The following is an 11,818-nucleotide window of genomic DNA, read 5'->3' as shown; positions in this document are numbered from 1 at the left end:
TAAATTATCAGACCTGATTAAAAAACCAGGGCGGGCCGTGGACCGGACACACCGTTGGAGAAAGTAATTTATCAGGTAAACATAAATTCTGTTTTCTCCAACATAGGTGTGTCCGGTCCACGGCGTCATCCTTACTTGTGGGAACCAATACCAAAGCTTTAGGACACGGATGAAGGGAGGGAGCAAATCAGGTCACCTAAATGGAAGGCACCACGGCTTGCAAAACCTTTCTCCCCAAAACAGCCTCAGAAGAAGCAAAAGTATCAAACTTGTAAAATTTGGTAAAAGTGTGCAGTGAAGACCAAGTCGCTGCCCTACATATCTGATCAACAGAAGCCTCGTTCTTGAAGGCCCATGTGGAAGCCACAGCCCTAGTGGAATGAGCTGTGATTCTTTCAGGAGGCTGCCGTCCGGCAGTCTCGTAAGCCAATCTGATGATGCTTTTAATCCAAAAAGAGAGAGAGGTAGAAGTTGCTTTTTGACCTCTCCTTTTACCAGAATAAACAACAAACAAGGAAGATGTTTGTCTAAAATCCTTTGTAGCATCTAAATAGAATTTTAGAGCGCGAACAACATCCAAATTGTGCAACAAACGTTCCTTCTTCGAAACTGGTTTCGGACACAAAGAAGGCACGACTATCTCCTGGTTAATGTTTTTGTTAGAAACAACTTTTGGAAGAAAACCAGGTTTAGTACGTAAAACCACCTTATCTGCATGGAACACCAGATAAGGAGGAGAACACTGCAGAGCAGATAATTCTGAAACTCTTCTGGCAGAAGAAATTGCAACCAAAAACAAAACTTTCCAAGATAATAACTTAATATCAACGGAATGTAAGGGTTCAAACGGAACCCCCTGAAGAACTGAAAGAACTAAGTTGAGACTCCAAGGGGGAGTCAAAGGTTTGTAAACAGGCTTAATTCTAACCAGAGCCTGAACAAAGGCTTGAACATCTGGCACAGCTGCCAGCTTTTTGTGGAGTAACACAGACAAGGCAGAAATCTGTCCCTTCAAGGAACTTGCAGATAATCCTTTCTCCAATCCTTCTTGAAGAAAGGATAGAATCTTAGGAATCTTTACCTTGTCCCAAGGGAATCCTTTAGATTCACACCAACAGATATATTTTTTCCATATTTTGTGGTAAATTTTTCTAGTTACAGGCTTTCTGGCCTGAACAAGAGTATCAATAACAGAATCTGAGAACCCTCGTTTTGATAAGATCAAGCGTTCAATCTCCAAGCAGTCAGCTGGAGTGAGACCAGATTCGGATGTTCGAACCGACCTTGAACAAGAAGGTCTCGTCTCAAAGGTAGCTTCCATGGTGGAGCCGATGACATATTCACCAGATCTGCATACCAAGTCCTGCGTGGCCACGCAGGAGCTATCAAGATCACCGACGCCCTCTCCTGATGGATCATGGCTACCAGCCTGGGGATGAGAGGAAACGGCGGGAATACATAAGCTAGTTTGAAGGTCCAAGGTGCTACTAGTGCATCCACTAGAGTCGCCTTGGGATCCCTGGATCTGGACCCGTAGCAAGGAACCTTGAAGTTCTGACGAGAGGCCATCAGATCCATGTCTGGAATGCCCCACAGTTGAGTAATTTGGGCAAAGATTTCCGGATGGAGTTCCCACTCCCCCGGATGTAATGTCTGACGACTCAGAAAATCCGCTTCCCAATTTTCCACTCCTGGGATGTGGATTGCAGACAGGTGGCAGGAGTGAGTCTCCGCCCATTGAATGATTTTGGTCACTTCTTCCATCGCCAGGGAACTCCTTGTTCCCCCCTGATGGTTGATGTACGCAACAGTCGTCATGTTGTCTGATTGAAACCGTATGAACTTGGCCTTTGCTAGCTGAGGCCAAGCCTTGAGAGCATTGAATATCGCTCTCAGTTCCAGAATATTTATCGGTAGAAGAGATTCTTCCCGAGACCAAAGACCCTGAGCTTTCAGGGATCCCCAGACCGCGCCCCAGCCCATCAGACTGGCGTCGGTCGTGACAATGACCCACTCTGGTCTGCGGAAGGTCATCCCTTGTGACAGGTTGTCCAGGGACAGCCACCAACGGAGTGAGTCTCTGGTCCTCTGATTTACTTGTATCTTCGGAGACAAGTCTGTATAGTCCCCATTCCACTGACTGAGCATGCACAGTTGTAATGGTCTTAGATGAATGCGCGCAAAAGGAACTATGTCCATTGCCGCTACCATCAAACCTATTACTTCCATGCACTGCGCTATGGAAGGAAGAGGAACGGAATGAAGTGTCCGACAAGAGTTTAGAAGTTTTGTTTTTCTGGCCTCTGTCAGAAAAATCCTCATTTCTAAGGAGTCTATTATTGTTCCCAAGAAGGGAACCCTTGTCGACGGAGATAGAGAACTCTTTTCCACGTTCACTTTCCATCCGTGAGATCTGAGAAAGGCCAGGACTATGTCCGTGTGAGCCTTTGCTTGAGGAAGGGACGACGCTTGAATCAGAATGTCGTCCAAGTAAGGTACTACTGCAATGCCCCTTGGTCTTAGCACCGCTAGAAGGGACCCTAGTACCTTTGTGAAAATCCTTGGAGCAGTGGCTAATCCGAAAGGAAGCGCCACGAACTGGTAATGCTTGTCCAGGAATGCGAACCTTAGGAACCGATGATGTTCCTTGTGGATAGGAATATGTAGATACGCATCCTTTAAATCCACCGTGGTCATGAATTGACCTTCCTGGATGGAAGGAAGAATTGTTCGAATGGTTTCCATTTTGAACGATGGAACCTTGAGAAACTTGTTTAAGATCTTGAGATCTAAGATTGGTCTGAACGTTCCCTCTTTTTTGGGAACTATGAACAGATTGGAGTAGAACCCCATCCCTCGTTCTCCTAATGGAACAGGATGAATCACTCCCATTTTTAACAGGTCTTCTACACAATGTAAGAATGCTTGTCTTTTTATGTGGTCTGAGGACAATTGAGACCTGTGGAACCTCCCCCTTGGGGGAAGCCCCTTGAATTCCAGAAGATAACCTTGGGAGACTATTTCTAGTGCCCAAGGATCCAGAACATCTCTTGCCCAAGCCTGAGCGAAGAGAGAGAGTCTGCCCCCCACCAGATCCGGTCCCGGATCGGGGGCCAACATTTCATGCTGTCTTGGTAGCAGTGGCAGGTTTCTTGGCCTGCTTTCCCTTGTTCCAGCCTTGCATTGGTCTCCAGGCTGGCTTGGCTTGAGAAGTATTACCCTCTTGCTTAGAGGACGTAGCACTTGGGGCTGGTCCGTTTCTACGAAAGGGACGAAAATTAGGTTTATTTTTGGCCTTGAAAGACCTATCCTGAGGAAGGGCGTGGCCCTTACCCCCAGTGATATCAGAGATAATCTCTTTCAAGTCAGGGCCAAACAGCGTTTTCCCCTTGAAAGGAATGTTAAGGAGTTTGTTCTTGGAAGACGCATCAGCTGACCAAGATTTCAACCAAAGCGCTCTGCGCGCCACAATAGCAAACCCAGAATTCTTTGCCGCTAACCTAGCCAATTGCAAAGTGGCGTCTAGGGTGAAAGAATTAGCCAATTTGAGAGCACGGATTCTGTCCATAATCTCCTCATAAGGAGGAGAATCACTATCGATCGCCTTTACTAGCTCATCGAACCAGAAACACGCGGCTGTAGTGACAGGGACAATGCATGAAATTGGTTGTAGAAGGTAACCCTGCTGAACAAACATCTTTTTAAGCAAACCTTCTAATTTTTTATCCATAGGATCTTTGAAAGCACAACTATCTTCTATGGGTATAGTGGTGCGTTTGTTTAAAGTAGAAACCGCTCCCTCGACCTTGGGGACTGTCTGCCATAAGTCCTTTCTGGGGTCGACCATAGGAAACAATTTTTTAAATATGGGGGGAGGGACGAAAGGTATACCGGGCCTTTCCCATTCTTTATTTACAATGTCCGCCACCCGCTTGGGTATAGGAAAAGCTTCTGGGAGCCCCGGGACCTCTAGGAACTTGTCCATTTTACATAGTTTCTCTGGGATGATCAAATTCTCACAATCATCCAGAGTGGATAATACCTCCTTAAGCAGAGCGCGGAGATGTTCCAACTTAAATTTAAATGTAATCACATCGGGTTCAGCTTGTTGAGAAATTTTCCCTGAATCTGAAATTTCTCCCTCAGACAAAACCTCCCTGGCCCCCTCAGACTGGTGTAGGGGCATTTCAGAACCATTATCATCAGCGTCCTCATGCTCTTCAGTATCTAAAACAGAGCAGTCGCGCTTACGCTGATAAGTGGGCATTTTGGCTAAAATGTTTTTGATAGAATTATCCATTACAGCCGTTAATTGTTGCATAGTAAGGAGTATTGGCGCGCTAGATGTACTAGGGGCCTCCTGAGTGGGCAAGACTCGTGTAGACGAAGGAGGGAATGATGCAGTACCATGCTTACTCCCCTCACTTGAGGAATCATCTTGGGCATCATTTTCAGTGTCACATAAATCACATTTATTTAAATGAGAAGGAACCCTGGCTTCCCCACATTCAGAACACAGTCTATCTGGTAGTTCAGACATGTTAAACAGGCATAAACTTGATAACAAAGTACAAAAAACGTTTTAAAATAAAACCGTTACTGTCACTTTAAATTTTAAACTGAACACACTTTATTACTGCAATTGCGAAAAAGTATGAAGGAATTGTTCAAAATTCACCAAAATTTCACCACAGTGTCTTAAAGCCTTAAAAGTATTGCACACCAAATTTGGAAGCTTTAACCCTTAAAATAACGTTTTTAACTTTAACCCCTTTACAGTCCCTGGTATCTGCTTTGCTGAGACCCAACCAAGCCCAAAGGGGAATACGATACCAAATGACGCCTTCAGAAAGTCTTTTCTATGTATCAGAGCTCCTCACACATGCGACTGCATGTCATGCCTCTCAAAAACAAGTGCGCAATACCGGCGCGAAAATGAGGCTCTGTCTATGATTAGGGAAAGCCCCTAAAGAATAAGGTGTCTAAAACAGTGCCTGCCGATATTATTTTACCAAAATACCCAGATTAAATGATTCCTCAAGGCTAAATATGTGTAATATATGAATCGATTTAGCCCAGAAAATGTCTACAGTCTTAATAAGCCCTTGTGAAGCCCTTATTTACTGTCTGAATAAAAATGGCTTACCGGATCCCATAGGGAAAATGACAGCTTCCAGCATTACATCGTCTTGTTAGAATGTGTCATACCTCAAGCAGCAAAAGACTGCTCACTGTTCCCCCAACTGAAGTTAATTCCTCTCAACAGTCCTGTGTGGAACAGCCATGGATTTTAGTAACGGTTGCTAAAATCATTTTCCTCTTACAAACAGAAATCTTCATCTCTTTTCTGTTTCAGAGTAAATAGTACATACCAGCACTATTTTAAAATAACAAACTCTTGATTGAATAATAAAAACTACAGTTAAACACTAAAAAACTCTAAGCCATCTCCGTGGAGATGTTGCCTGTACAACGGCAAAGAGAATGACTGGGGTAGGCGGAGCCTAGGAGGGATCATGTGACCAGCTTTGCTGGGCTCTTTGCCATTTCCTGTTGGGGAAGAGAATATCCCACAAGTAAGGATGACGCCGTGGACCGGACACACCTATGTTGGAGAAATTTGATTTGCATTACTATATGGGTAGTGATTAACCACTTAATCAGACATCTCTATTTTCACTTTTAATTTAAATTTTATCTACACCTACACCAGTAGTCTTTGTTACTTTTTAATGGCACAATAATAAATATTAAGTTTTATTGTTGTACTCGTTTTCCGACAGCCTCTACTGTCAGTTCTTTTCATTATTACTTTTTGAGTGCTCAGTACCTGTCCCTTATCCTCTCTTTATTCTTTCAAGGTTTCATGTTAGCAGCGATTGGTGCAAATAACTTGATGTTCAAGGCACCCAGGTATCGATTTTTGGTTCTTAAAGGGACAGTCAAAATTAAACTTTCATGATTCAGACAGGGAATGCAATTTTAAACAACTTTCCAATTTACTTTTTTTTGTATTCAAGAAGTTTTTATTGGGTTTATATATTTACATACAATGAAATCCATATGAACCAATACAAAAAGCAATTGTAGTGTGATTGATACGTGGATTCCCTATATTATAAAAGATATCTATCTACCCAAGTGATTTTATGGTTTATCAAAAGTACCAAGTTATAGGATATAAGAAGTTCTACGTACGTGTCGTAGTTAGAAATAGGAGAGAAAAATGGGAAGAGAGAAGGAGGGGAAAAGAGTGGGGAAAAAGGGGAAGGATAGAGGGATGATAAGGGAGGTTTCGGGAAGATTATCTTCATGTTATGATGTGTGGTATATGGCACCCTCCGCCCAGCCCCTCCCTCCTTGACTGCAGCCTCCGATATCATGGTTGAGGTATCTATATCATATTAGAGATTCCTTGTTCCCAGATAAAGTACATATCTAGAAAAAAGTCGTGTTTACCTGATAGGCAGTAACATTGTTTTTCTAGCGCTAGGACATGATTCATTTCGGTTAGCCACATCGCGTGTGTAGGTGTTGTTTGAGTTTTCCATAGTCTAGGTATTAATCTTTTAGCACTAGATAACATTACTTGAAGTAGTTTTATGCGATACTGACAATGGAGTTGTGGAAGGATATTGAGGAGAGTGATTTTCGGGCTGAGGGAAAGATCTATACCTAAAATTATGTTGATACTATTTTCCAGGTTGTTCCAGAATCCAGATATGAGCGGGCAATCCCACCAGACATGTAACATAGTGCCTATGCCTCCACAGCGCCTCCAGCATGCAGCAGAGGCTGACGGGAATATATGCCGAAGTCTCTGTGGGGTCAGGTACCAGCGGGAAATTATTTTATAGTTAGTTTCAGCTATAAGCAATGAGGTAGAGGGTGAGTGGGTGGCTTTAAAGCCAGATCTCCACTCAGCCTCTAGGATATCCCCTGGAATTTCAGCGTTCCATTTCTGGAGATATGAAGGTTTTTGGGTAGGAAAGGATCCTCTAAGCAATTTGTATGATATAGAAAGGAATCTTTTCTGTATGTCAGAGCTTGTGCAAAGTCGCTCAAATGTTGTTAGCGGCCTAAGAATATTTAACTTATGTCCGCTGTTGTAAAGTGCGTGTCGGGTCTGGAAGTAAACGTACCAGTTATGGAAGGGTTGGCCTAGTTCAGTAATTAGTTCCGCTCTATCTTTAAGTGTCCCTGAGTTCAATAGGAGATATATGGGCAGATTTCGTAAGTGTGGTGAAGCATTTATGTGAGTAAAAGGAGGTTGTCGAAAAAACAATTGGTTGCCTAATAATGGGGATAAAGGAGAGATAGAAGTGGAGATATCTTTGTGGTGTTTGAGTGTGTTATCCCATACATCAAGAGTGGACTTAACATAGTAAATTGTTTGCGTTAATGGAGGTCTATGAGTTTTAGGGAGCCATGCAATATCTCTCATGGAAGCAATTTTTAGTAAGGAGCATTCAACTTGTTTCCCTATAGACTGAATGTCAGGTCGGGACCAGGAAAGCACCCTGGCTAAATGGGTAGCTTTGTAGTAGTTCAAAAGACTCGGGATATTGAGACCGCCGTCTTCCTTAGTCAGGTGTAGGGTGGTTTGTGGGACCCTTGCTTTTTTGTAGGACCATATGAAAGAGGAGAGCATACTCTGTTGGGTCTGGAGGTATGAGGTGGGAAGAGCTAGTGGGAGTGTCTGAAAAAGGTAAAGATATTTTGGAATTACCATCATCTTAATAGTGTTAATCCTCCCCAACCAGGATAAGTGACCTTGTTTGTGCCAACCCTCAAGAAGAGTTTATATTGTGTGTTGGAGACAAGAATAATTACATTGAAAAAGCTCCTGGTGAGTGCTAGGGAGAACAAGTCCCAAGTATCTGAGCTTGTCTTTTAGTATAAATTTCGTTTTGTTTTTTATGAAATCTAGATCTCGGGGGCTCGTATTCAGTGCCATTATGCCCGACTTCTCCATGTTGATGGAGAAATCAGACACTCGACCGTATGATTCAAGAGTACGGATCAAGGCAGGGAGTGATATCGTTGGGGATTGGAGTGTGAAAATCACATCATCTGCGAATAACAGACATTTTTGGTTAATATGTGTGTACTGTATGCCAGTTACTTCAGGATCATCCCTAACCTTTATAGCCAATATTTCTATCACAATGGCAAACAATAACGGAGATAGTGGACAGCCCTGTCGTGTTCCATTTGTTATGGGGAAGGCTTGCGAGGTGGTGCCATTGACCCGCACCCTTGCTTGGGGGTTGGAGTAAAGAGCCTGTATCCGGGATTTAAAAGTCGGAGAGAAACCGAACCTCGACAGGGCCTCCCACATAAAGTGCCAATTGACCCTGTCGAAGGCTTTCTCCGCATCTGTCGACAGGAGAATAAGGGGCGTCTTGTCATCGTATGAGGTTTGTAGTGTGTGTAGAACTCTAATCGTATTATCTTTAGCTTCCCTCCCCCTAACAAACCCAACCTGGTCCGGATGTATCAAGTTCGGTAATATATTGTTCATGCGGTTGGCGAGAATTTTCGCATAAATCTTCATGTCAATATTTATGAGAGAAATAGGGCGGTAGCTGCTTGGTTGGTCAAGTGGCTTGTCGGGCTTCGGTATGATCGTTATAAGGGCTTCAAGAAGGGATTGGGAAAGGGTTTCGCCTTTGTCTATAGAGGTATATAGAGTATGCATTGGTGGACCGAGTTGGTTTTGGAGCAATTGAAAAAATTTAGCTGTTAAACCATCCGGGCCAGGAGACTTGCCAGAGGGGAGGGCTTTAATGGTGAGGCCGATTTCTTGGAGTGTTATAGGGGAATCTAGAATTTGTATTTCTGTTTCTGAGAGCTTTGGGGTTTCTAGTGTATCTAGATATGTTGCTATGTCGCCCAGCTTTTCTTGAGATATGTGGGGGTCAAGGTTGTATAATTTGGAGTAATAAGAAACAAAGGTGTTGGCTATATCCTCGTTTTTGCTTACTAAAGTTCCTGATGTGTTCTTAATATTTCTTATAAATGATTTAACCCTCTGTTTTTTGAGTGACCTTGCCAGAAGACGTCCTGCTTTATTATTTTCAGAATAAAATTTAGCTTTAGAGGTGAGTGCCCTCAAGTGTGCCTTTGTGATTAAGTATTTGTTAAGGTCATCCCTAGCTGAGGATAGGTCTGAGAGTTTCTGTGCGGAGGAGGGATCAGCCTTATGGGTCGCATCTGCTTTAGCTAGGTTCGCTGTCAAATGGGTGAATTGGGCAGTGTTTAACTTCCGAGTTTTGGCAGTATGTTTGATTAAGTATCCTCTAATGTAGCATTTGTATGCCTCCCAATTATTGGCAGTGGACGTATCTTCTGGTTTGTTTATCTGAAAGTATTCCTCAGTCGCCCTAACTAAATCCTCTATTGTTTCTGGATTTGCGAGAACAGAGTCATGTAGTCTCCAGTGAAAGGATTTCTTGGGTTTGGTGGGCCATCTGAATCTAGATAGAACCATGCTATGGTCAGACCAGGGTGTGTGTAAAATGGTAGAATATGTCAGGTCTGTAAGGAGTGACTGGTCACACAGTAAATAATCTAAGCGAGAATACGTGTGATTAGGGTGTGAAAAAAACGTGAAGTCCCTTCGTGTAGGGTGAACTATCCTCCAAGTATCAAAAAGTGAGATTGAGTGTAATGTGGCACAGATTGTTTTTCTCATTTTATTGCTAAAGTATGATGTGCCTTGTGAATTGTCTAGAGCCGGGGTCATTGTGAAGTTGAAGTCGCCACCTAGTAAAACTGGGCCCTTGGAGATATCAAGAATTTTATTTGTGACAAATCTAAAAAAGGAAGGGGCAGGTCTATTTGGTGCATATACGTTAACCACTGTTATAGGTCGGCCATAGCAAAGGCCAATCAGGATCAATAATCTGCCATCTAAATCTGAGTATTTCTGTAAGAGTTCAAAAGGAACCCCTTTCCTGAAGGAGATGCATACCCCATTTTTCCTACTGGGGCCTGAGCTGAGGAAGTTTCTATCGTAATATCGTGTTGCAAGTCTGGGTTCGTTTCGTTTTTTAAAGTGGGTTTCCTGAATCATAATAATGTCAATATTCTTCTTATGGAAGTCATAGAATGCTATAGATCTCTTTTCCGCAGACAAAAACCCTTTCACATTTTGGCTAGCTATAGTCAGTGTGTTCATGGTTAATGCAAATGTCTGAGTGAGAGTAGCGGCAGGGCGTTTTTGTGTCGGAGGTGTGTACACCGTATTGATCAAATCAGGATTTCCGGGGGGGCTGAGTGGTATAGGTAAAGGGGTTAGGTAAGGCGAGAAAGGACAAGGGTAAAGAAGTAAAGGAGAAAGGAGTATAAGTCAAGAAGTATATGACGGGCCAAAATGCACTGGCACCAGCAAACACTTCGGAAAAAACGTTTAAAGGTTAAAGAACGTACTAAGAGAATAATATAAATAATAAACAGGTACAAATACAGTTGGGGCATTGTAGCAAGCCGAGTGTTCGTCTATAAACGTACTTTGTAATACAACTTTGTGTGCGATATAAGTGAAGTATAAATTGCAACAATTATCATACATTTCAGAATGTGAAATAACAGATAAAACCTTAGTTTAATAAGAAAAATAGAACAAAATAGAACAAAAAACATGGCAGTTATTACGGATCATCAACATTTATTGAGAGCCGTGCATTTTAAGCAACGTCTTGTGCGTTCGGCCCAAACCACCCAAGGCCCAGTAAACGGTGCAAGGCTTATGTTTCGTGGCAAAGCTTTCCACGTCTTTTCAGTTGGGTAGTTAAAGCCGGAGGCACCAATCCCCCGCCTGATAGTGGTCTCGACGGGGTAATATAACAGTAGATAGCTGATTGAACATTTTCCCACTTTAGGTATGAACTATAAAAAGTGGTAACAGAGCAGAAATTATAGACATAACATTACATCATTCCTAATATTAATTCTAATTGGAGGTGTCAGAACTGTGTGATTGGAGGCCTATTATCTCAGTTCCCTGTAGTAAGTATATGCAGGGGGACTAGGGACTCTCCTGTCTCATAACAAATTTGAACTTGGTTACTAGGAAATATAAACTTGTATCTTTAATTCTAACTCATACATTGAAGCTAAGGGAGTCCCAGCATTTCATGAGAGTCATTAGATTTATTCTAGGCTAAGTTGGCAAAGGAGAGCTTAAAACCACAGTGACTATACTCAGTGTAGCTATCAATTTGCTAGACTGGGTCAGTGACCCATAAACTCGCCACAATGACTAGAGTCTTCGGAAATGTCTCGAAGAAAGGCATAGGTTCCCTATGTAGGGTGAAATCTCTATGTTCAAATGAATTTTACCAATCAAATGGCACTTACTGGAACATGTCTAAAGAAATGTGTAAAATTCACCCAGGTTGTTCCAAGTCCTCTTCTGCTGGAGTTATCTGTCTCCTTTTGGATTGACTGGTTGGCGTATCTGGTATAGGTCTTCTCTGGGGTTTTGGTGTCAGATACTCTGAAGGGATCTTTCTTATATGCTGTTCATTTCTTGTAGGTGGAGCTGAGATGCCCATTGCTGAGCAAAATCTCTCTATATCAGACAATGATTTGCAGTCATATCTATTCCCATTTTTTGTGGTTATGATTGAGGTGGGAAATCCCCACCTGTAAGGGATTTGGAGTTGCCTCAGATGAGAGGTCAAATTTGAAAAATCTCTTCTTTGTTGTAAGGTTCTTGCAGATAAGTCTTGGAATATCTGTATACGAATGTTCTGGAAGGTCACAGCTTGTTGGTTTCGAGCTAATTTATAAATCTCTTCTCGCTGCTGGT

Source organism: Bombina bombina, chromosome 4, assembly GCF_027579735.1.
Source record: "Bombina bombina isolate aBomBom1 chromosome 4, aBomBom1.pri, whole genome shotgun sequence".
In the NCBI taxonomy this organism is placed as follows: domain Eukaryota; kingdom Metazoa; phylum Chordata; class Amphibia; order Anura; family Bombinatoridae; genus Bombina; species Bombina bombina.
The sequence above is the reverse complement of the archived record's forward strand: the minus strand, read 5'-3'. Positions refer to the sequence as shown.